Below are 27,428 nucleotides of genomic sequence, written 5' to 3'. Positions count from 1 at the left end.
TGCAGAGCAGATTGCTATCCCTGGCCAAGTCAGGATGAGAAGATCATCCAGCCTAGGATTCAGTGAGATGGGCCAAAGGAGAATGCTGGGAGACTGGTATGACTCAAGACCAAAAATATTGAGATATTTGTGCAGAAAACACAGCCTTATCCTGTAACAAGAGTATGTAGCTCAGGGATTTCCCAAGTCAGAGAGAGTGTCCACATAAAGGTTTACAGTCACTTTCTGCAGCATTGCCTTTCCCCCACCCCTTGCCCAGGTGCTGTGGCCTCAGGGCACTCCCACGCTGGTGGTAGCTGCTCAGATAAGCAGGTGCCAGGTAAGGTCAGACTCTGTGTGTCAGAGCAGGCTAGAGAGAAGATAAATGAGATTTCTCCCGGGATAGAATAAGGCAGATCAAGCCTCCCTGTGCCACATCTGTGCATCATCTGAGCTGCTGATAACTTGGCCCTGTGGTGGTGTCCAGCGATGAAGGCAATTCTCCTGAGGTGATGTAAAAAATACCCTCTGCTTGCTGCTGGCTGTTTCTCCATGGTGCCTTCACTGAAAGACTGGGCTAGAAGCAGTGAGTTCCCAAAGGCAATGGTGGAGACAAAAAGGATGGATGGATGGATGGATGGATGGATGGATGGATGGATGGATGGATGGGCTGCTTGCTCATATACCCCTCCACTACCATCAGCATGGGAGCTGCTCTCACTAAGGCTTCACTGTGGATGTAGATTTAACTTTGGAGGCTTCACCCATAGCCCTTATTTGAAGCCTGTGCCAGCCACAGTGGTGGAAGCCATGCAGGAGACAGGCAGTAATTAAGGCTGTGTTTTGAATCAGATGGATTTCTCCTCCTCCTTTTCTCACCCTTCCCTCCAGCCTAAGCCCTGGGACAATGTTCCCACAGCAGAGATAAAAGGGCAGGTTCCTTTCCCTGAGTTTATTAAAACAAGTGCAAAAGTGGCAGGACAGGACTGGTGTTGTTGTTGAGCTGCCAGGTATGATGGGATGGCTACAGGATTCCAGCTTGTGCTGTCCTTCTGTGCCTCTCCATGAGCAGGACCCCATGCCATGCACAGCACAGAACCAGAGCCTCTCTCCCACCCAAGAGACCTCAGGACTTGGCACCCAGCTGCCCATAGGGCAGGTAAGAGGCTGCACACCCTCCTGCCTTACCTTCTACCTTACAGGCAGGACATGCAACCTAAAAGAGTCTCAGAGTCCTAATTAAATGCATAAATTTTATGGAACAATGCAAAATGAGTCTGCGGCTTTGAAGGACTATGACAATTTCAGGCAGATGGCAAGATAGGAATTAGCACTTCCTGCAGCACCCAGCCAGAACAGATGCAATACATAATGAGGGTCAGGCAGCAGCACACAGCACAATTCCCTTTGCTCTCCCAGCAAACACAGAAATGCTAAGTCACTGTGTCACTACGGATTTTGTTGCTGGAAACACGACGAGTGTCAATTGTCAAGGTAAATTAGTAATGCTGCATAAGCAGGAGCTGGAGGTAGAAATGGGACTGTGAAAGAGGCAGCTCTAGAGACACAGCACTTCTTAAAGAAATTTCTCTAAACTCTTCCTTCTCCTGTATGCATATTGCTGCTGTGAGTCAGAAACTCCCTCTGAAATGGTCGTTTGTTTTAAATTCCTGATGGGAAATATATTAAGTTAATTAAAATTGTTACAAAGGCAGAGATTCATGAGGCATCTGACTGCAGAAGAATAATGCACCTATCTGGCTACCTGTCTTGTTGGTCCATTTCTTTGTGAATTGCTGTATTTTAACTCATGAAACAGTAAAACATCCGAGCAAAGCAACGGAAAGTTACTGTGTGCTTAACTGTGCAAGAATTATATTCTATGAAGGAAAAAATATAGGCTTAATTTGTCAGCAGGTATAAAAATAGATCTTGAGGCATAATCTGCACTTAGGAAAAATTTTTAATTGGCTGCCGGGAGCCCTCCAGTATTTTCATTTTTCTAAATGAATTATGGTATATTCATTATGCAATAGGTGACTACAAGTGTGGAAGAGTTTCTGTGCATTCATTCGGTGGTACATTCACAATCTGAAAAACAAAGCCAACAAGGTGTAATGAGAAATCGCTGTTTAGGTGGTTGAGTTCCTTCTTCTTTGTTCGGCTTTTCTGCTGGCAGTATTTGAAACCCAAATTTGCATGAGTGAAAAATCTTCCTTGGAAAAGCTAACTCACACTTTGGGGTTCCACTGCCTTGCCAAATAATTCAAGCTGCTTAAATGGATTTGCAAGGTGGATGCTCAAATGCAGATTAAAATGTGAATCCACTTCCCAGAAAATCATGTAATTTATAGACGAGAAATCTTCAGACCTTGAGGTAGCCAAAGTGACTTGGCTTTTAAAGGAGATTACCTACAAAGGGCTCCAGCTACCAATCTGCTGGAGACTGGATGTGCGACTCTTAAAGCCCCTGAACAAAAGATCAAAGACTACCTCAGTCAAGCAAAATATTCCAGTGCTGGGTAAATAACTTCTGCTCTGCAAAATAGCATTTTCCCAAATGCCCTATCACAATTCAGATCTTCCGACAGGTGCAAACACAGGCTGGAAAAGTGTGAGAAAACATGTCCCGTGACTTGTGAGAATGAATTGGTTACCTGAGCACATTCAGTGCCTTTGAAAACTGGGGTACAGGGGCCACAATGCTTCTGAGAGTACAGGCATAACCTTAACACAAGGCAGTGCTAGTTAATAGCAACGCTTCTAAGGCAAAAGCCTTTAGGGTGGAGCTTTCAGCTGTCCAACCACCACACAGCCCTAAAGGGGCAGCTCTGCAGACCTGCCCCTCAACTGTGCCCCTAAAAACTGTATCTCCATCTTCTCACCAGGCCCCACAACACTACATAGGAGGTCATAACTCTGGACACAGGGGAAAGATGAGGAGGGGCAAGGTAAGGAAATGCTTACCCAAGAGACTGCCCTGATGGGCATGGCCACTGGAGGGGACAAGTTGACCCTTGAGGGAGGCAATAAGTGCTCAAAAGTCCCCTATGTACAAAGGGTGTCACAGGGGAGTCATACTTTCCTGAATCACCCCACCAGCATAAAGACCTCAGGGACTAAATTCCCACCACACTGCCTGTGGTGAATTTTTGCTGTGTAAAATGAGTGCAGGAGGGCTTAAAATGTGAGTGAGGTTTTAAACAGCCCACAAGGCATGAGGGAGACAACAACATCTGGCTGCTTATCTTCTTCCATTTCAATCAAGTGCCAGATATAATTATGAGGACAAGCAATAAGAAGACAGGAATAATAAGAGAGGAAGGCAAATCTCTTCAAACCTGAAAATGAAATAACAGCACCTTCATCATTCAGAGGTTTAAGCAGTCAAGTAAAAGAGTCACACCTAAGAAGCTTTGCATCTGTGTCTTGTGACATGTGCTATAAGCCTAGTACAGAGCATCAGCACTCAAATAATTATTTTCCCAGCAATCAGCACCAAATCATAGTGGAGGAGAACTGAAGAATTTCTACAGAAGAACATTAACTGGAGAGCTAAATGATAAAGCTGCAATGTTGACACAGTCTTCTTGCAACTCCCAACAAGCATATTTTGCATTCCAGCTGACTCAAGGCATGTCCTGGGTAGTGGATAAGAGCACTCAGCATGCCACAGAGAAGCCTGACTTTGAAACAGCAAGCTCTGGAATACTCACTAGAGAGCTAATACATGTCTCCAGAAGAAGGAGCACAGTGGGGCCTTTCTGCACTGCCCTGCTTTCTGCCTTTTCCACTAGTGCTCACAGCAGGGGTGGAGGGAAAAAAAGAGGAGGAAGAAGAAATTAGTGCGATGAATGGCAGCCAGCCCTGCAGCATCAAGATTCTGTACAATCCCCGCATTTAAGCACAAAGTCATGAGATGTGGCTCAAAAAAAATCTCTTTGGCCCTCTGTACTTACTGGGTTTTGGTACGGTTTGTATCATAATGGCAAGGAGAGCAAGAATACTTCAAAGCATGGCATATTGTCAGGTGTACAGGAATGGGTTAAATCATAGTGCAAGATAGTGCAGTGGTTGCAAATTTTATAATGATTTTTTACCTTTTTTTTTCCTGCTGTCATTTGCAGCGCTTTCCCTAGGGAAATCATTTCATCACCTTTGTGATGGTGGCACGAATGAAGACTGACCCCTGCCTAGGAAGCCGCATTTATTTATGTAAGGTGACTGCATCCATAAAATAAAAGCCTTTTTTTTCCAGAATTCCTGTGTGTCTCACTTTTATTCCCTCTTAGTATTTCTGTATTTTTATCTGTCTCTGTCCTAGTAAATTACATTATATTTTGCCTTTTATTTCATTAGAGGTTTTTATATAAATCTAATTCTCTTTTTATACAAATTTATTTCTCTAATATTCAGGCTGTATCTTCTGTATCTCTGTGGTTAACAAAATTTTATCTTCATAATAAGTAACGTTTGGCCATTACAGGCCAAAAATCTCTTTCCAGTTACTCTTATGCAAACCCAAAATAATTCACCAATAAGCAAAACTTAGCACCTACACTGGGCAAGTCTGAAAATGCTTTGATGTGAAACAGTTTTCTTAGATGCAGATTGATTCTCGAGTGAGTCTACACCAGTAAGCTTAAGCAAGATATGTACTTTTATATGTGCAATGCATCCCACCAGTAAAAAGACTCTATGGAGACTTACTACAGAGTAGTGAGAGCATGGTGAATTTGTGCATGAGCCTTATCTTACCTGGGCAGACAAAAGCTTTTATTATAACTCCCATTCCACCAGTAAGTCTTGCCTATAAATATTAGTCACACAGCATGGAAGAATCAATTTTTATGATGATGACAAACTAAAGCACAAAATTGAGCACTTATATGCAGGTTGCCTTTGGGCCTTTTGATGATTCACAAATTAGTCCTGATCCTCCTGGATCTAACTTTAAATATTTCACTTCAAATGTTTCTACTCTTTCAAGTACCCCTTAACATAGCTGGAATTTGATCTGCCTACCACTAGGAAATGATTTGACACAGCCTTTGAGTACAGAAATATAGATAATTTCAAGAACAGACTCTTTCAGTTCCCACATTCAGGGTAGAATGACTGGTTTTATTAGTTTCACATTGTAAGACCAGATTTCTTCACTTCCATTCAGACTGAGTAGTCCTTTATTTTTCCAAGTAGCTCTGTTAAAATCAAGGTTGTTTGTCTTTATTCTGTCTTAAATAGAAGCAGACTATATAATCTGAATTATTTTGGTTTCACATACAGCTGTTTCTTCGAATGGCATAATCTGATTCTTCCCAATGTACTAAGCCACTTCACTTAGTCCTGTTTTTGTTGTACTGGAGCTCAAGGCATATCATCTAAAGTGTTATGCACTTTGTATAAACATGATATGTCACCCTGACTTAATTTTAGGATGTTCTGAGTAGGTCTTTGGCAGGTACAAGGCCTCTTTGGAAACAACAGCTTGTTGGAATGATACAGTTTGGCAAGAAATAGACACATACAGGACATTTGAGTGTCTTTAAGTGGGATGAGATCTCACTTCTTTCTCTTTCCTCCACAAAGCTGGGCAAGGGCAAAGATATTTTAATCTACCTTTGTGAGGAAACGATTACCAAGGAATATTTTGTTTGGATTTTTTTGCGAAAGTCTTTGTTTTCAGGGACACAGTCATTTAGGATATACCTGAAAGCTTCTTCCTGCTCATTCTGGTTAGGTATGATAATTTTCAACCTTTGGTTCATGAATTTATTCCCTAATCAGGGCTACAGCACATGTCAAAGCTGTTCACTTTGAATGAAAAGCTTTTCCAGACTGAAAACTCAATTTACTCCTGCTAGTGACATTAAGATAAGCAGTCCCTCAAGGGGTCCCAGTCCTTATCTGATACACTGTGTTATTTGCAGGCTCTGGCAGAAATTAAGTGGAGTTTCATGTACACACACTTGGGACATGTGTACCCTATTGAACAGGATCTTTCATTTGCACATCAAATGAAGCTTCCCAGTAGCTCAGTTGAGCCCTGTTCACTTGCTGAATATTATCCCTGTTACAAGAGGCTATGATAATGGCATCCCTATATATCCTAAAGACAAAGGATTACTGCTCTGCAGGAGGTGGCTATCAATCCCTTGCCTATCACCTCGTATAATGAATCTCCTGTAACAAAGTAATAACTTTTTATACCTTTTTTCGAAAAATTAGTTATCCCCTAGGAAAGGTTCATCAGATGTCCTTCACAGCCCCTCATCACAATGCTGAGATCAATTATTGATGTTAGCAGGACCGAGGAAGTTGAGGTGGGGTGCTGTGCAAACCCAGAACGTGTCCATGCACACCATGCACATGCTGGAGCGTGTTTTACTGGTGTATGCTTCCCACCATTCCCTTTCTCTCCTGCTATTTAACCTGATCCAGTCTTTCCTTCATCTTCATGCAACAAAAATGCATGCTGCTACGTCTGAACAAGGCTTTGTGCAGCCTTTGTTTGGAATCAAATATAGGCAAGTCCATATGAGGACAAGATTCCTACTCTTGTGAAGGAATTAAGAACATTAATATAAGTGTATGAAATTTAACATTGAAATTGAAGTCATTCAACCAAATTAAACATATAAGTAGGAGCTGCTCTTGTGCCTGGAAATGGCCTTCTTTCCACTTAAAGGAGAATTAGCTGTGAAAGCTATCTACCACCAACACACCAAGAGAACCAAGAGTCTGGAGAACATTACACTTTAAAAGGTTTTAAAAGACTAAACAGAGAATTTGTTTAGTCAGAAATAGATTATTTTTTTCTGAGTCTTAAACACAGAAAAAAAAACCACACTGGGGAGCTGGACTAATGAAACCTATAGAGTGTTGCTTTAATTCACCTCCTAAATATATTACCAGAAACATCTAGAAAATATAATAGAAAAGAACAGTGTTTTCCTGGGGATTTTTGAATAATCTCTCTTCACAGAACTGAGTTTTATGTCAGTCTCATGGCATGATGTAAAATTGTTCAAATCACCTTCAAAAAGGGTATTTCCATTTCTTAAAATAGCTTCCCTATTTTAGAATAATTCTTGTAGAACCATATTAGACAGCCTAAGAGAGTGTTAACTTCATACCTATTGAAGACTATAAACATTGCCATAAGGAGGCAAGGTCAAACACTTGTGAAAACTGAGCTTGGCTTTACATAAATATAGTGAGTATTCCTGACAGTGGTGGGGGTCAATGTCCTTTTTGATAGAAAAACTGATTGCTATAGAGCTAGATAATTTGCACTCACTTGGCTATGGGAAGTCTTAGGCTCACTCTCTAGGTGATTTTTCACCTGGAGCTCAGGCTGTGCACTATAGATCATGAAAATTCTTAGTGGAAGAATAATAATAGAGCAATAGAAGTATCGATAGGAGTATAGATAGAATAGAAGAATAGGAGTAATAGAAGAAACACAATAGGTTTCTAAGGTAATTAGGAAAAGACATAAGTAGTGAAGGACTGAACCACAGTATAAGCCACAGAGAAAATTAAATATTTGTTCAAAGTGGGCAAGGACTTCACTAGATCAATGTCAGATTATTATATATGCTAGATCAAGCTTTATGACAACTGTGATGGGGATCATTAACAATCATGCCTCTGAGAATTTCAGTGCTATTTTCTGGTTTTACTTCAAGTCTGATGACACAATTTTTTACTTAGAGTAAGAGAATGCAGTGTTTCCTTACTAGAGGAGAAGGTTATGCATCCACAGCATGATCCTGAAGCTGGAAAAGCACACACAGGATCTAGTTCTTCTGTGAAATATCCCAGTATAGTTAACAATCTGTGTCTTCAGGTTCTGCCACAATCAGATGATCACACAGTCTTTTCTGTAACCTTGCAAAGCTCCTGAGAAGGGATGTCAGTGTTGTGACCTCAAGCTATCGGGAAAGAATGCTGAGGTACAGTGCTGTGAAAAGATTTCATCACAAGCATCCAGGAGCTGATTAGAAAAGAAAGAAATCCTGATTTCCAGGCAATCCTTTCTCCAACACTTGGGCTTGTATCCCATGGAACTAACGAAGGCAAGGCAAGGAAGTCTACAGTAGGTTTTGAAGATCTCACTTGAGCCTGTGCTCTTCTTCTCTGAGCTCACACCTGATTCAGCAAGAAGATCCAAAAGATTCCCAAAATGTTACTAAATAGGTTAGCATATGTGATGGAAGCCAGTTGGTTTTCCACTGAGCAAGAACTAAAGGCTACATTCAGACTGCCTATAACAAACTTAAAATTTCTCTCATCTCAGTGAATTCACCCAGAACCAGACAGTCCAATAGTCAGAGCTTGAGTCAACTGCCTAAACATAAGCATTTGGTGCCACCCAAAATTCCCTAGGGTATCTCAGATTGTCTGCACAGTGATATAAGATCTGTGGGAAATCCATGCAATTCTGCAGTGGCAGCTGGATGCCAGGTAAGGTTCCTTCAGGCATCTCAAATGATGCTAAACGCCTGTGTTAAGGCAACAGAATGAAGATTTTTACCCCCCAGTTCTCTGTTGCTTGATCCTTTCTGCACTTTTCTGCTTCTCCAGAAATTGCATGGAAAATCCTGCCACTAGGATTTCTAAGAACTTTATATCCACTTTGCAGAAGTATAAATAATTATGCAAGGCAGGAAGGGTATCAAGCCTGTTTTCTCCCCACCTCAGAGAGATATGAGAATTACACTGTGAGGAGTTAAACAGTTGAGTCGGATTAAATTTACCATGTCTGCAAAATTTTCTATCGAAAGGTTACCTTTGATATAATGTTTCAGCCTGCAGACTTCTGCTTCCCAGCCATTAAATTCTGTTGTAATAAACTTTTACAATATGCATCATTATAGGAAACTTAAATAGGCTTAGCTCTTGAGCGAGAATCACAAAGACAGTAGAACAGAGAAAAAAAATTCAAGGTGTCTGGCTTCTTGAATATTTAAGAAAGGGTTCTTCTTTGTTAAATAATGCATATGAGGAGAGGGATTTGGAATTCTGAATTTTCAAGGTCAGGGTGGAAGGAAGTTTGTCTGGAGAGCCTCAAGTTCCTGATCTCAGCCCTTGCCTCTGCCTCTGTCTTTGCCACAAGGCCTTGTGCAAATCAGAGTACTACTCAAGCACTGAGCCCCTTAGTTCCAACTGCGATTGAGCCCCTGGGGCAAATGGGTTGTTAATACTCACCCCTCTCAAAGAAGAGTCATGGCAATTGCTCTTTTTATTCTTCACAGCATTGTTCTGGTATCTGTGAGGACAGGCTTAGAAAATATAAATGGCTGAGCTTTATAGCAAAACGGTTGCTGGTGGTTTTAAAGCAAAATTCAGAACCACTTTTCTGCTTATAATGAGCATTGCAATGCAGAATGGGTAGCTGCAGAGAGTTCAAATGAGAGACAGGGAGGATCAGCCTCCTTGTTATTACCATGGTTTATGAAGACATTTGGCCTCGGAGATATTCTCCTTCCTATTCTGCTGATACTTCATGTGTTTAAAGTATAACATAAATGTCCACAGAGACCATGTTACACTCTTTTTCAAAGCTCTAAGTATGTTCTGTCACACATGGGTGAAATGAACATTCCCTTCCTACAGAAGAGATACATTACCTCTTACATTTGTTTTAGAAAAAGGGATTTATATCCTATTTTGTTTTTCATGTACTCTTGGAACATCAGCTGTCAGCCTTAGGATGGCTAGGGAGTATACATCAGCCAACGTTGCATTTCATGGCCTGGTATAAACACAGAGAAAGATAGCTGATCCTCACCATGTATAATGTGGAGTTAAACAGGGGTTGACAAAGTCCATGCTCTTAAAATAACAAATCCTTCATCCAATCTATACAAGGAATGGAGCAGAGGCACTGCACCACCTTCAAAGTCTTTTGAGAGGCAGAAGGAGGGGAATATTAAGACAGAACAACTGTCTTGATATACTCCTTTTCCAATTATTATTCTGCTTCTCTCCCCCCACCAGCCTACAGATGGTTGCCTTAAGAAGCAATGCCTTACTTTCATCAAATATTAGATTCCTTAGGATTTTCTCTCCTCCTATTGTTCAACAGCAGATTTCAGCTTTTCAGGTGTCTGTGCGTTCACATCTGGCTTGGCTGCTTGGGTCACTGTGTATCTCTAGGAGACTTAGCTCCTTCTCTTGATTAAGTGAGCACACAGGCATCCCTGGAGTGGGAAGAGGGGAAGAGAATAGCCTGAAACATCACTCATTATTTGCATTGCAGTGTCATTTGCAATCAACAAGAGGCTCCTGTGCCCTCCACTTAAGATGCTGGATTCCTTCCCACTAGACTTGGTAATACACTTAATTCTTACAACACCCTGACACTTTATTTTATTTCTGGCAGGGCTTATTCTACAGGTCAAGGTCCTCACTGACTTTCTCAATTGGCAATACTATTTTATTTAATTTTTTTAACTGCAGAAGGCATGCCTCTCATCTGTCCTAAGGCATTTTTGCAGACACAAAGGAGATACAGTCCACAGGGCAACCTCTATCAATGAGTGCCAACAGGGACTCCCCAGACTAGTCCTTTGGAAAAAGGACTAGTAAATGAACAGACCTGCTGGTTGAGAAACTTGAAACATGACTCAGATGCAGGAGTGACTATCAAAGCAAAGGGTTCCCATCCAGCGGAAAGAAATTTATAAATGTTTAGTGTGAGTGACATTAATTTGTGCTGGTTCTGATTAAGGGAAACAAAAAAAAAGAAGAAGGAATGTTCATTAAAGTGATTAATTAAACTCTGGCTTTGCAACTTCATTTTTAAATCCAAAACACTGCCTGTCAACAGACAGGGAAGGAGACTCATTGAAAGGTGAACTATGCTCTGTCCTTAGATGTATATTAAGTGCTGCCACATTGAAGCCAACCGAGGCCAGAATCTGGCCTTATAAATCCTGGTAGGTTCTAAGCTGACATGTAATTTATTGTGAAAGGAAAACTCAGTTTTCCCCAGCTTTGACAAACAAATAGGGGCTGGCGACTTTTGCAGATCCTTTTGCTCCTAATGGTGAGATCCAGCAGACTTTGTTGAGGTTTGCAATAGGAGACCTCAATTTTGATGTCTTCTGACGCTGACTCACCTGAGAAAGGTAATAACAATTCAAAGAATTTGTACTTTGTAATAAAATGCAAGCCAGTGAAGTCCCTAATCTACTCACACAGGCAAATTAAAAAGCTTTAACTTAGTCTAAGTGTCAGTTCTTGCAGCTTCTCCCCCACTGTTGTTAATGAAATGTTACCAAGAGTGACACTCTAAAATCTGAGGCTGGGGATGAAATGCCCTCAATGCAATGTAACATACAGGGCCCCCTGTGGGCAGGTAGTATTCCCCCCCAGGTGACTCTCCATCCCCCTGTTCTCATTTCCTGTAAACCCTTTTTCAAGGTTTTTACTTCAAAATGATTCATCTGGAGATGCTGTCCCCTGCAAAGGAAGGCAAAGCTCCTTTTATAAACACATCAGGGAAAACAGCTCCTCACCCTCAGTCAGGCTTGCAAATCAGTTCAGTATTTTTACCTTTGGCAAGGGAGGAAGGAAAAAGTGTTTGCAAGCTTCTGTTTTAGCACATTTGCCTTCCCTGCTGCTGGGAGGTGCAGACTTTGTTCTGACTGTGGGCTGAGCAGCAGAGTGCAGGTTTGAAGAGTGCCTTTCTTCTTGGCCAAATCCATTGTTTGGAAGCTGGCGGCTGCTGCTGCTGCTGTGCTCCTACAATTGCTGAGTTTATTGCGGCCTGAAGCAAATGAGTGAGTAGGAGGAAAAGTAGGAGGAACAGAAAGTGCCATTAATCTACTCTTTGCTGGGTTCGTGGGGGGAAAAAAGGCAAGTATAATTCCTGTAGGCACTCAGTATGGTGATGAGCACAACAAAAGCAGTCAGATATCACACACTAGCATATTAGTAGGATGAAGAAGACCAAAGGATCTCTCACGTCCTCACAGCCAAGAAAGCCTCTCACCAGGCTGTTCTGTACCATGGGTCTCACTGAGGGCTGCACTGACTCTGTGCTGCCTTGCAGCTCCTGTGGCAGGACCTGGTCCCACACTTACTCCATCAAGTCAGGATGTGGTCTTGTCTCCCTGCAAAGTTAGAGCTCTCTTCTGCAAAGCACAGAAGGTCAGGGATAAAACATCTATTTACTAAAAACAAGAAGTATGAAGGTATTGCCTTATCGGTAAACACATTTGCTCCTAGATGTGTCTGCTCACAGATATATTATTATCTCAAATTGTTTTCTTAGACAAGACTATCTATCAGTAGTCTGTACAAGAAGGAAAATGCAAAATGTAGATATCTATCTTTTACTATCAAAGTCACCAAAAATTTTTTCCAAATGATGCAAAGTTGGTAAAAATGGGAATTCATTTTGCAATCAAAATAGTTAATGTGTTTTTTCATAAACCATTGATAGCTTTCCTGCTGCAGTGGCCATTTCTCAACATAGTTCTGCTATAATAGACACCCTTAAAGGATATCAGAAAGATAAATTATGCAGGAAGATAAAATATCTTTTGTTAAACCAATTTATTCAGTTGTGAGTATAGGCAGGATTTTTAGTATCCCAGCTTTTCTTCAAGAAATTTCAAAAGAGAAGCAAAGTGGTTAGCACAGCAGTGGAAACACTACACGATAAAAAGTTGATTCATTTGAAACTGAATAATATATATACTTCCTTATATATAGTTAATATATAAGGAAGTCCTCAAGTCCTCTGTAAAGTCATCAAAGTTGGGAATGAAAAAGAGAAGGTGCAGGAGCAGGGGGCACACGAGATGTAATTTTTAGGTTTCAAGGGAAGCAAATTGCAGGTAGAATCTTAATGCTGCAGGTTTCAGACTCCTATCTCTGTGTAACTTGTAATTACATGATTTATTAAGGAGATTTTTCATGTTTAAGTTGACAGAAGCAGATAAGCAGGGTCATTGCAACTCCACGGCCACTTCATGCTCTTGAAGTGTATTGGGAATTGTGGCATAAGAGTCCACACAGAGATGAAGGAGAACTATTTGTTTATGTTGTTACTGAATCTGCTGCTGGCATCACCATTTAAAATTTGAAGTGTATTTAAAGTGGAATTGACTCAACCAAAACATCCAGCAAATCCCCAGAGACACAGATGCAGAACAACAGTGGCAAACTTCCAGCTGCCATAGCTGGCATTCAAAACCCTCTGGAAATGAATTACTTAAAGGCTTTAAAAGGATAAGAAAGGACTGCCAAGGCAGACAGATCTCAGGGTCTGTTCCTGAAGGCCCCAGATATGCATGACTTCAGCTGATTTCCAATACTGTCATCTTTCCAGCACAGACATTAAGAGATGCCTGTGGTTGTTCAGGGGGTTGATCTCAATTGCTGCCTTCTACCCCAGTGCTGTCGTTTACATGAGGATGTATTTGGGTCAAACAAAGGTCTGCCTAGCCCAGTTCCACCCTCCAGCAGTGCCATAAGCCATATCCATTGAAAATTAAGAAATGAGTGAACTTTTACAACATTTCCCTGCACACTATCTCAGCTTCTGACTCTTTTCAACTGAGCAGGTTTTCTAAAGCTCGTGTGCTTCACCTTCTTAATGATCCTCTGTAAATCTCTCTTTCAAGTACTTGTCCAGTCTCTTCTTGAACTTTTGCATTCATAACATCCTTTGTCAGGGAGACCCATGGGTTCATTTCCGGTTATACAGAGAACTCCCACCTTCTGGCAGTTTTTAACCTGTCTCCCAAGCAGTCCATTCGAAGGACATTTATCCTTGCCCAGAATGAAACAGTGAGTGTTTAGCCCTTATCCACCTTCTCCATATTGAGGATTTTGTAGTTCTTCAGTGCAGCCTACTCATGTAGACTTTTTCCAGTCCTAGTCCTAGCTTCTCTCCTATTTTTTGACACCACAGCCAGGCAGAGACAATTATTTCGCCCAGATAAAATATCAGATAGATACAGGTGAGCTTAAAAATGGAAGGAGGCCTCAGCACTGATTTCTGCAAAGCAGAAGAGATCAAACCCAGCCCCACATTCAGAGGAGCCTTGCTAGATGGCCCATGCACCAGTCACAGCCCAGCTTTTGGTGATTCCCAGTCACAGGACACAGCACCATGCATCTCCTGCTTCATGAGGCAACGGCTCATCTCTGCAGTAGAACCCAGTACAGCACTTCTCTGTGGTCCTGGAGACCTGCCAGCAACTGGGCACTGGGCAGCAGCAACCTCTAACAAAGACAGGAGCACTCTGCAATGCTGCTGAGATGCTGAACAGTAGGATGGTTCCTTGTTCTGGAGACTGCACAGCCTAAAGTGACAATAAACAATGGGTTGTAGCTCAGAAATGAGTGAAAGATGTTGGCTATATTTCACCTTACATGATTTATGTATATGTGGCACGAGTCACACAGAGATATATTCCATATATTCACGGATACACTTTGCATTCCAGACCTATTCTAAATACCTTTACCTTAGCACAATAATATGTGTTTGTCACATCCTATGTTTTATTTTCATAATTCCCAGGAAAACTAAATAGAAAACTATTGTCACTGGACAAACCAGCTTCTCACATTTAAAAAGACATCAGGTATTTTCTAAACACAAGCTTTAAGAATCATTCTGTCTGTTGTTTGTGAAATAGCTGTACTTTCATTAGACAAGACAAATTATCTATAGCCCCAGGAAAAATTAATTTCATGGGATGCAAAAGATTGAAGACCTATTGATAGAGTACAATATATGCTTGGCAGATGTCCCCTGCCTAAGGCAAGAAATGGCCTGACTATTATCTTGTCTACGGTTCAAAAGTAATTGTACGCATTGTACACAGAGCGCCATCCACCCACAGAGCAAACACCTAGTGATGATGGATATCGCTATTGATACAATTCACACCTAAGAACTAAAAGTGCTGGAAAAAGTACTGTGAAGTCTAAAAGGTAATATGAATTCATTAGCTGCAAAGAACACACACAGTCGCATTTAAGGAGTAGAGCTGTGACAGTAATTGCTGAATTGAATATTTTTAAAAAGCCCTTTTGTTCCTATTGGCATCAAAGCTATTGTTGAACTGTTCTGTACTGTCAGCAACGTGAATATTAGGGGTTTAGATCCATGCATGCAAAAGATCAAAAGCAGTGATGAAGGATTCTGTAATTATTAGTAATTGCTTCCCAAGTGGCCATTTTTTTATAAAGATTTTTCATAACAAAGTGTTCACTAAAGACTATGGGTTGAACTTATATTTTTATAGCAAGCACATGAGCCCATGGAAATTATTTCACACATTATCATCATAGCTTGAAACTACCACTAATAAGAAATACAAATGCTACATAAAATCTGGGTATCGTTATTATGATTATTGTAATGTTAATGCAGATTGTAATGTTACATATTCAATTAGAAGAATTTAAACAAGAAAAAGTCAGTTAAACTAGTTTGAGATTTAGTAAAGTCTTAATTTCTCTAATTCAGTCTTCAAAATTGCTTCAATCAAGTAAAATATTAATGGTGCATCACCTGTGAACTTTCATTGACTCATAAATGGTACTTTCTAGGCTCAAGTCTCCATCCACTTAAATGGATGTGAATCCTTCCATAGACATATAACTACAAGCACAGGCATGAAAAGAATTATAACAAACCCAAAAAAGGGTTTAAAAGCTCTGTCATGCCCTCTTCTCACATACCAGTACCTACCCTCTTGCCAGAAGCTTATCTTTAGAGCCTTACTTCACATTTGACTTTAAGGTTTGCCTTGGAGCTGCAGTTGCTCATTCCAGGACTGAATTTGTCTTGAATAAATAAAAATCAGAACCATGGCACTATTAAAAATAACTCATATATAACAATAATAGTCCACTATGTCTCATTGAAAAACACGGAAAATATTTAAGAAATTGAGTGTTCTGCTGTCCAGATGTGGCGTCGGGCAGCTTTCTCCAATCTTCTGCTGAGCATGGAAATTGCCTGTGAGTATGCAACCTACACAGCAGCTACATCTCAGTCAAGCCAAGCACCAGGAGGGAACAGCTCCACCATGAGCTGGTGACTCCCATGTATTCCCTAGTGGGGCATTTGGAGTGCACAACTGCAGCTGCACAGCTCCAGGACTTCTCCCTTCCTACATGTCAAAGCCCAAATGCAAAGCGTCAACAGACCACAGAGTAGGAGAGATGCTGACAGGGGAGGGAAGGAGTTTGGGCTTTGTGGGGCAGAATGCCACAACTTTTCAGAATTGGTCCATACCTCTATTATGCATCTGATTCCAAAAAGAAGATGTCATTTTCAGTGTCTGAAATGTCCTGTTAAAATCACTGCTAGGATTAATTACACTCTTACTCTCTTCAGGGTAAAAACCTTACTGTGTCTGTCTGCAAAATGCCTGTTTGGATGCCAAGCAAATTAATAAAGAATAATAACCGTGGTGCCTGCACAAAAGCCATCTCATTCTACTGAAACCAATGGGACAACTTAGCGCCTTCCATCATGTGCAAAAAGCAATACTCAGTGATTTGTTTATGATGTCTGAAGAAAAACACATACAAAACCCCTTCAAGATATCCTTCAGTGCAGCCAGGTTTTTTGTTTCAGTTAGGTTGCTTTGTTGAATATGCTAAAGCACTCTACTGAAGCTGTCACATGGAACTATTTTTTATATTAAAATCTGTTATACCTCAGAGAATAGGCTTCTTTACCATGCCAAATAAATTAACTCTCTTGCAGTTTCCTTTCTGTCATGGTTCAGTCTCCCATCTCACTCATAAGACACATTGATACCATAATATATATATTTGCTCCAGGACAAATACTAATTTATCATAAAAGTGAAGCGTGAGTTCTGCCCTGACATATACAAGGCTGTAAAAGGAGACTTTAGTCAGTCCAATAGCTTCATTATTCTCTAACAACTCCCTCAATATCATCTCTCAAAATAAAGCAAAGGTTTTTTTTCATCTTGATCAGTGAACTTGATGTTTCCCCTCCAGTAAGGAAGAGTCAGGACTGGTGTCTCCTATTCATAAGGTAAGTGGGGAAACAAATTGTGTCACTGTTTTATTTATGTTTCATCTAATTATTCAAGGCACAGCTTGCATTCATCCTCCTTAGTGCATGTCTGTTTTCTGCACTTCTCCACCATAGCTTACCCATTCTTAAGCAGGGATTTTCATATCTGTTTAATTTACCATGACTTGTGCCACATTTTTCCCTGCAAGCTGAATATTCTGTGCTGGGGGAGAAGGCAGGGTGGAAACCCCAAAGGAGAAGCACTGAGAAAGCCCACCAGGATGCATCTTACATGACAAGAAACATGGAGGCCCATTGTCCTTCCAGCACAAGGGAGATTTACACCCATAGTTCCCATTGTCAGTAATGTAATTATACACGTTATTTGTCCCATACACTGAGAAGAAAATAAACTTGAGAGGAGAAATAAAGGGTATTTGAGGGGGAAGCTATTTAGTATGTAAAGCTTGTGGCTGCCAGTAAGTAATGAATGTGGCAGACATAATAATGGTAATAATAGGAAAAGACACCTACATATCTGAGTTAGGGTTATTGTAATATGGCATACGAACAGAGAACGAAACCATCAAGGAAACCACTAAATATCATTCTGAGGATACAGCAAGAAAATATACTTAAGACTAAAGAGAAAATTAAAAGGAGAGAAGAAGTAGAACTAGGAACAAGCCAGAAAATGCAGCAGAGAAATCAGGAATGTTTTCACTAAAGGAAACAGCAGCTCTCTGTAAGAGTAGCAGCCAGACTGGGGAAGTGGCAGAAATAGATGGGATGCCAGAAGCAAGAGGCAGAAAGCACAGAGGTATTTCCATCCATCAGAAGACAAAAGCAAACACATTCAGAAGAGACTGGAATAAATTAGTTTACAGCATGATAAGTGACTCAGACTATTTAATATAGGAGTGTTTAGGTAATGAGATTATGGACCAGAAATAATTGCAGAGGCTAAAGCTCACAAATCTGTACTAAAGGAGGACTCTTAAGTGGTGGATCTTAGTCATTCAGATACTTCATTGGCTCAGACAGTGGAAAACATAGCAAGAGGTGCTGGGATAGCACTGATGCTGCAGAGAGACATAGCATATGAAATTGTATGTCATGGTGTACCACCTTCCACTTCTTCCTGATGCCAAACTCACTAGCATTGTTCCTTTATATAGGAATAACACCATAGATAAGCACTACAGATGCAGCACTACAGATAAGATGCAATTGCAGCTGTGCTAGGAGTTACCATAAGCCAAATATAATCAAATATACTTACACAAAAAATGCATTTTGAAATGGCTCTAAGACTTGAGACATAACTCTCAGCTGGGAATCACCACCAAAGAAGGGTGGCTTTCAGGCAAGCCTTTGACACCCATCGAAGAGCACCATGAAGCAGGAGCACCAAGTACTGGAGCACAGACAAACTGCCTCATCTAGGACAACCATTTAGGGTATAACTAATAACCTCTGATTGATGAACTGTTCTCTCCTTTGAGCATAGAGACAGACCAGGTATGGAGCTATCATGACTGCAGGTGGATAAATGCACCCTGAGAGACTTGGTCAGGATCACAAAGGAAGTCTCTGGTCTGAGTCATGGTCTCAGGCACCTCCTCAGCTGCCTTGTTCTACCTCTGAACTGTTAAAAGACTCTTTCACATGAATGGGGCTACATGAATTTTAAATAGGCACTTGACCCATTGTATGCAAAACAGACAGAACATAAATCAGGAATAATTATTCTAGCATAAAATGCAGAACATGTTTAAAATACAGCTGAATCTTGGTTCTGTAGAAGAAATATTACTGAGTCTAAAGCCTTTAGCTGAGAAAAAGCAAAGCAAATCCAGGTTTTGGGAGGTATGAATTATCAGGAAACACTGATCAGATGTTGCTTCTATAAATAATAACAGCTCATTAATTCTCATTTTTGCTAATCCACACATTTAAAGAACTCAACAAACCCTTTACCCCCAAGGGTACTCATCCCACTTCTCAGCAGAGTTTTAATTTATGTTAGCAACAAGATCTCATATTTCTAGGAATTCATTACTTTTAAAAAACCTATTACACTATTTTATTGGCAGGCTAGAAGATATTATCATAAATAATTGAAACTCAACTACACTTGTTCAGGCATTAACAAACTACATTGGCAAGGCATCACACTTGAGCCTTTTTTTCAAGCATGTTCTTTCATTCATAGCAAAATTTTATGCCTATGGAGTGAGACCCAGAAAAAGGTCTACTTTATCCAGAACATGGGGCTTACATGCCACACATGTGCTGAATGATCTGTTGTGCAGACACAGGTTTCACAATTAATTACCAAGCCTTATTAGTGAACAAAGGATGCTGTCACTATCCATAGGAGCAAATTCACTGTTTCCCATCATTTAAATATACAGACATGGGGTCATCCAGTGAAGATCTTGAAACCAAAGTAAGAAAATTAGTAATGTGAGCCTGATATTAAGTTAGGCATAACCTGTAGTGCCAGTGTTAGTATTCATCAGGCAGAGCTCTCTTATGCAAGGATGATCTGGAGTGTGAAATGCAGAAGGATAATCAATCAGGGAAGCAGACCTTCCACATGGACAGCAGGCAACCACCTCCTTCCAGAGTTGTCCTATGGGATGTACTCAGTGCAGTGGAGCATAACAGATGATAAAGGATTATGCCATGGTGTCATTGAACTGATTCTTAAAAAGATTGCAAGGTGTTTTCATGCCCTGCAAAGCCAGCTTAGAGGAGGAGAATCATATCAATATGTGACATGGGTGCACTCATAGATCATCCCCTGGTCTTACAAGAGACTGACTGCTACCAAATAAGGCTGTCCAGAGGTGACAGGATTCATCTCACTGAATTTAAGCCAGCTAAAACTGAAGCATCTTATACAAGCTAATTGCCTAGGCTCTCTCCACACTGACCAGAGTCACCTGAAACGACGTATGCTCTCTTAGTATAGATGGGATCTGACACAGGTGGGATCAAGCTCCCACTGGAGAGGCTGATCTCCCTTTACTGAACATAGAGCACCCCAACTGATGGCTGAAACCATTCACCTGAAGAACTGAGGGAAGCAAAAATTAAAAACAGCAGCAATAGGCTTGTGCAAGGTTGTGTCAAAGACTAACAGATGACTGCAAACTATTTTAAAAGACGAGGTAAAACTACTCATGATTAAAAAAAAGAAAAGAACATAACTAAACAATGAAAGTTACATCTGAGCTGAGATTGCTGTTTATATAAATACATCAGAGCACCTTAGAGCAGAGGGGGAAAACAGTTATTTAACCTAAGGTTCAACATTGGCCCAAGAGCAAATAAGTATGTACTAAGAGTGCATAAATTCATTCTGAAGATTAGGAGAAGACTTCTAACCACCAACAGACCAAGGGTCTGGAACAGCCTTTCAGAGTAGTGAGGTACTATTTTTGGAATGTCATTGCTTGTAAAGAAGCTGCTCTGCTGTGTTTATGGCATGCTTTAAGACATTATCATGAAGTGTTTAAAACTGCTTGTGCAACCTTTGTTGAAATACAGGATACATAAATATCAGGTAACTATTCTGAAATAAAATATTTCAGAAAGACATGCTCCAATGTGAGAGACCATGCACGTGTTGAAAACAACTCCACATTTAATTCTAAGTGTTAGGATAATTTACCACAGTGGTATAAAACTGGCCTCTTTTTGTTTGACTGCCAAGTTTCAACTCCAGCTTTCCTGAATGTCAGGATCTGACTCTACATTGTTATGATTGTCACCGAGATCATGAAATTCCCCTTGTGCCCCACTGGTTCCATAGAAAAAGCAAGTGATTGTGGGCACCAGCTTCACAATGGGCAGCCATGCGGTAGAAGCTAACTTCAGCAGCCCATTGCAAATTAGAAATGGGAGGAGAAGGCTAAAATTGAGCACACTGAACTTCAGCTGTCATTTTGGTATTGTGGCTTTGATATTTTTATTCTTCTCAAAATTACATAGTTACCTGCCAGTGTCAGACATCAGACTGGACTTCAAGCAAGCAAATATACAGCAGACTAAACAAGAGATGTGTAAAGAAATAACACTGCAAGGCATTTTAAGGGAGAGATTTGAAATCCACTGTGTCTCTGGAAGGGGGCTTTTATGTTTGCAGACACTTGGAACAGTCATGCTAATTGGTGGTGCTTGATAACATACACTGCATGGATTCCATTCACTCTGGAAAACCAATGCAATTCTTCATAGCTTGGTAAGATTTCTGGACCTGCTGACACCTCCTGCTCCATTATTTGCAAACAGAAAGATTCCAGAGGATCAAAGTCCCTGGGAATACAGTCACCCCTGCCATTCTCCCGTCTGTAAACAAAAAACTATAGATATTGCAATCCTCAGTGAACATGTTCTTTGTGGGTTTTACACCCACAAAGAGAAGATGGTTACATTTAGAAGACCATGTCTTAAGTTTAAAATACAAAACAATGAATGCAAGGCAGATTAAATAGTAAAGCTACTAACATGACATAATGGATCAGTTTGGTGTAATATGCAAGAAGGATGGTAACAGCATCATAAAGCACCCAAGCATAATAACAAAACACTTCAGCTGAAGTGGCTCTGAAAAATGCCTTTTTTATGAGAGTATACCTTGCAGAGAAAAAGCCTCAAATTTTCACAACCTGGTTGCAGGCATTAGGTAGCAATCAGCTCTCAGAGAAAAGCATAGTGATGTATTACAGCATTAGGTCTTGCTGGGGAAGACAAACTGTATTGTGATTACATGCAAAATTAATCCTGAAAAACTGCATTAGAAATATTCATGACTTTAAATTTCAGACCTATTTTCTTCCCTCCAGAATGTACTGTTTGAATGTTGGGTACAGGAATCCCACTGACAAGAGCTCCTGAATACAAGGTTCATTCAGTCCTGGAAAGAAACAGTAAAATTGCTTCACCTGGGCTCATTAAATATACAGTGCATAAACTCTGGCTTTGGAAATCTCATCAGCAAGAGGTTTCCTTCTTCTTTTCTTCATTTTTTTTTCCTACTCCTTGAGGATTACTGAAATCTCTGCATTAACCACTGAATAATGACAATGTTCTGCAGCCTTGAGCTGTGACTAAGGATTTGGTCACAGAGGCTACAGGGTAGGGAACCTAAATACTCCCATTGAAAAAATACATTGTAGTAGAAATTATTCCCTTTCTAAGCAATTAAGGACCCAACCTTGTTTATAGCATGTACTTCTCACTTGCAGTGTGCACTTAGGAAAATCTGGCTATGAGAGAAAACCCTGCTGTTTCTGTGATGATAATGGAAAAAAAAAAAAAAAGCCCTCCCAGGTTCAGCAAGGCTCTGTTAAAACTTCTTGCTCTGTAACTCCAATCTCTGCTGCTCAAGTGTTCTGGCTGAAAACATTTGCTTTCCACATGCATCCTCACCTGCTCTTATATATATTGTTACATACTAGCCCTTTTGGGAGTCCACAGATACTCCCACTGAGGGTCAGGCATTAAGGCTCCAAGTGCACAGACACTTTTTTTGGTGATGCACAGAGTTCCTGGCTTCCTCCTCCTCACATCTGTGACTGCTCATTCCCACTCCCACTGCGTCCTTTCAATTGTGCCAGCGCAAACATTTATGTGGCCATGCTGGGAATCAAACAGGGGAATTGATCCAGCTAAAAATAACTCCTTTTTTTTCCCAAGTCAATTTTCAGGCAAAGCAGTTCTTGATGTGGCAGGGTGGTGGGAAGCTGGTGGGCAGGAGGATCAGAATGTGAGGCTGGGAAAGCAGGATGCCCCCCTGGCATCTGGTTATGCTGGCTCAAGCTGATTGGGACATAAGGTACAAGTATTCAAGAATTTCCTGTGTGACTATTCAGCTTGCTATTTATTGCACTGATCTTTCAATGGCTTGAAAAGGAACAGAACATGAGAACTAGATGCCCATAATATTTTTCCAAAGTGTACTACGAAGCGCAGGCATGGCCTGAGGTGCTTACCCCTTGAAGAAGACAGAAAATAATAAAACATACATTCTAATCTGAAGCACACAGGTACAAAACCAGCAGGTGACATTGCTGATCAGTGCAAGGAAAGGGACATAAATTATGTCAAAGAGAAGCTGTCCTTAACCACTTTGGGAAAGACTGAGAAGAAACAGCAGAAGACCCAAAGTTCTGGGCTGGCCAACATGGTGTCATTGGGGTACCCAGGCTTCATTTACTTTCCAACAACTCACTTCATCTCAAAGAATCACAGAATTGGTACAGCTGGAAGGGACCACAGAGGGTCATCTGGGCCAAGCTCCCTGCTCAAGCAGGATCATCCTTGAGCAAATTGTGTTAATTGTGTCCAGGCAGTTCTTGAATATCTTCAGTGAGGAAGACTCCACAACCTCTCCAGCCAATCTGTTTCAGTGCTCAGAAACCAGCACCTTCCTCATATTCAGGTTGAACTTCCTGTGCATTGGTTTCTGCCCATTGCCTCTTGTCCTATTGCTTGGCACCACTGGTTCCATCCTCTTGACATCTTTCCTTCAGATTCTTATATACATTGATGAGGTCCCCTCTCTGTCATCTCTTCTCAAGGCTGAACAGGCCCAGCTCCCTCAGCCTTTCCTCATAGGAGAGATGTTCCAGTCCCTTAATCATGTTTGTAGCCCTACACTGGACCTGCTCCAGGAGTTCCCTGTCTCTTGTGCTGAGGATCCCAGAACTGGACACAACACTCCAGATATGGCCTCAGCAAGGCTGAGTAGAGCAACAGGATCACCTCCCTCAACCTGCTAGCAGTGGTCTTCCTAATTTACCCCAAGATCCAAATAGCCTTCTTGGCCACAAGGACATGCTGCTCATGGACAGCCTATACCCACCAGGACCCCCAGGTCCTTCTCCTTAGAGCTGTTTTCCAGCAAGTCAGCTCCCAGCCTGTACTGGTGCATGGGGTTATTCCTTCCCAGGTGCAGAACCCTCCATTTGCCTTTGCTGAATTCCAGACAGTTCTTCTCTGCCCATGTCTCCAATCTGTTGAGGTCCTTCTGAAGAGCCACTGCTCACGTCTTTGTCTCATCAGCAAACTTGCTGAAAAGGCATCTAAGCACTCATCCAAGTTATTGATGAGTAAGTGGAACAATACTGGGCACAGAATTGAACCTTAGGGGACACCACAAGTGACAGGCCTCCAACTAGGTCCTGTGCCCCAGATTATGAGCCTCAGGGATGTGCCATTTAGAATCTAACTCACTGTCCAACCATCCAGCTACATGGTCTGAGTTTGTCTATGAGGATGTAGTGAGAATCAGTGTCAAAAACCTTGCTGAAATCGAGGTAGACAATGTCCACTGCTCTCCCCTCATACATCCAAGTAGTTGCACAAGGCAGTGGGTAGTGTGTATTTGTAGCTATGAATCTGGGCTGAAATACTCTTATTACTGTGATGAGTGAGGCAGTATTGGTTTGCTAATAAAAACACCAGAAAAATGTGACCAAGAAAAAAGGAGCCTTAAAAAAGCCCTTCAAAAAAAAGTTTTAATTTCTTATAAATTATTTTTTAAAAAGCAAGTTCTGAAAGCAATTTTTGCTGTCTTTCATTCTGGGAGCTGCTTTTTTTATTTCACAGTGGGTAACTGAGTGGCATGATGAGGATTAAGGCAGAGCAGATCCAAGTCGTATTAGAAACCACTGAGAAATAAGGCTGGTTGATCATGGTTTTAAGGTTAAGTTCAAGGAGTTTTTCCAATGTTCTGATCAAAATAAACAGATTTTATCCTACTGTTAAATTAATGACAATGTTTGCTTCTTTAAAATACAAAATAAACACACTTTTGGAAATGGTTAGTGGCTCAAAGTCACAACACTAGCTTATAGGACATTGCTCACAGAAGAAAGGTATAATAATGAAAAGGAAAGGCAAACTATTACTTTTGTGGACACACAGTACAGATATTTTTAGTGATAAAACTGTCAATAAACTCTTAATTTAACATTTTCTTTTCATTGAGCTTAGCAAGTGTAGATACAAGTCATATCCATGAAGAGTTAAGACACACTTAAGGATAAAGAAGAATAGCCCACAGAGGTCAAAACCATTTCTTTGTAGAGGGAACTGGGGTTGTGCCTGTGCACCCAGAAAACAGGCAGGTGCATATCTGGATTTTGGTTACATGAGGAGTGAACCTGGAGAAATCCCACAGGAATCAATGTCATTGCCCTAGCAATAAACAGGTGTATAAGAGTGTCATTTTAGCCAACAGGCATACACAGACTCTAGTCCCTGCACCACTCTGTACAGCATTAATAACAATGTATTAAATAAGTAGCATGATAAGGAATATCTTTATTCTGTAGCAAACCCTGCCTTAGAGGGGGAGTTGAAAGCACTCTTGAATTTTAAGCAGCAAGAACTTCAGTAGGAGGTTCTCTCTGGCAACAGCTGAAAAGGCTGAAGAAGACATTCAGACAAAAATGCATCAAATTCCAGAAATTTGACAAGCCCAGGTTATGAAGCTGAACAGGGTTGTTTAAAGCAGCTGGCAACTCTCTAATTTACTTCACCTGTCCTTTTCATACTGCCAGGGAGAGTCTGCCCCACATGTGAGAACCAAGTCACATCACTGCATGCCTGATATCATGCCAAGTCTCCTGAATAGCAACAAAAAAGTCTATTCTGTTTAATTGCCAGGTGTCAGGCAGACTCATTACAGTGTACAGAAAGCTCTCTGTGCAACAGATCAACCTGATGAGGCTTATCTTTGTGGGTGCTGTCTATACAGTCATAATTAAATAAAAGCAGATGGAGGAGGCACTAAATAATTATGACTGCAACATAAATAAAATGCTGGGTAAGTAACTTCAGAAGTATAATTTAAGCATCTTACATAAATAAAAAGTATCAGCATCTTGTGTGATATGTTTTCACACTGAGGTAGTTCAGAAAATTAAAATAATCAAGACACAATGAAGTATTAAACTAAAAATATTAAATATGTGTGACACACACATAATAGGAAACAGGTACAAAGTCATTCTGACTCACTCTTCCCACAGGCAAATGCAAATTTTCTCTGTCCTTTGCTAATGCATGTGCCAATTAATCTTGCAATCACATTATCACAAAACCATGTTGTTTGGCACTTTTTCTCATTTCACAGAACATAAAGGAGCTGCCCCTGTTCTTTACAGCCACAGCTCCATAGAGATCCAATCACTGGGACATGCCAGAGGGTCACTTTAGCTGTGCTAGATCTTGCCTGGCAGGCTGGCTATACAGGATTTACTGGAATTTTTGCAGTGACGTGTATTGATGGTCCTTCTTCAGCTATCAGACATACACCCCCAAGTCACTGTGCTGCTCAGTGCATCAAGGTCCCACTCCTACAAACAGTAAATTTTCCATGAACTTCCAAGACCTGTGGCTCCCCACCAGGTGCCCTGGGTGCAGACACCAAGCCACAATACTCAATCATGCTGCCATGCTCTTCCCACAATAAACTTGTACATGGTGCAGGGCTGTCAGCCTGGCTGTGGGCACCTGTGCTTTCCTGCTGCCTCCCAAAATGCTGAAAGGGAGAAAATTTGTTTCTCTGTTCTCTCACAGTGAGATACAGGGGCATATATCGATAAGACTGCTCACTCTTGTCTGAGGTACCCAGCTGAACATCCCTAATGGAATCGGAAGATAGAAAAGAAAGAAAAACTGCTCTGATTCCTGCAGCCTGAAGGTTAAAATGCAGGAAGAGAGTGTGTATGTGAGGAGATTTTGTGCAATATTTTGCAGCTGTGTTCCCCTAACATGGGTGTATCTAAAGAGTAGTTAAGAACATGAGGGTTTGAAGTAAGTGTAGTGCCAACCTAAAAAGCATGTTCAGTCCAGCACTGGTCTTAAATGTTTATTTCTTTGTAAATAAGATGTTGTGTTGCCTACTGAAAAGTATTGTTTGTTCAGTGCCAAGTAATCTGCAGAGCTATTAATTGCTCCTGTGAAAGTGGGACAAAATAACCGAACAACAATCTTGAAAGAATATATAATCCACATTGCCTTAATCTTCTAAATACATATCTGCATAGCAGAATAAAAGTGTGGGTATTGTATGTTTCACAGATACATAAGATGACCACATAATGGCTCTAGAGGTCTTTCATCCAAAATCTTCTTTCTGAACTGTGTGGCAGATCTATTCTCTGCTTGAATGTTTGCTTGCTTTGCTGACCAGAAGTTTACAGGACTATTGTTCTTTGAACACAGGGAATATAAAATGCCCTTAACAAAACTCACACATAACAAAACAGCTCCAAAAATATATCAGTGGAAAATTTTATATTTCCTAAAACAGTCTCTCAGTGGGTGTGACCAAAAACCATAGAAAGTGTCACAGACTCTTGTTTGATCACCCAAGAAAGGTAACCAAGCA

This window comes from Lichenostomus cassidix, chromosome 1 (genome assembly GCF_008360975.1).
Source record: "Lichenostomus cassidix isolate B80296 chromosome 1, HeHo_3.0, whole genome shotgun sequence".
In the NCBI taxonomy this organism is placed as follows: Eukaryota; Metazoa; Chordata; class Aves; order Passeriformes; family Meliphagidae; genus Lichenostomus; species Lichenostomus cassidix.
The sequence above is the reverse complement of the archived record's forward strand: the minus strand, read 5'-3'. Positions refer to the sequence as shown.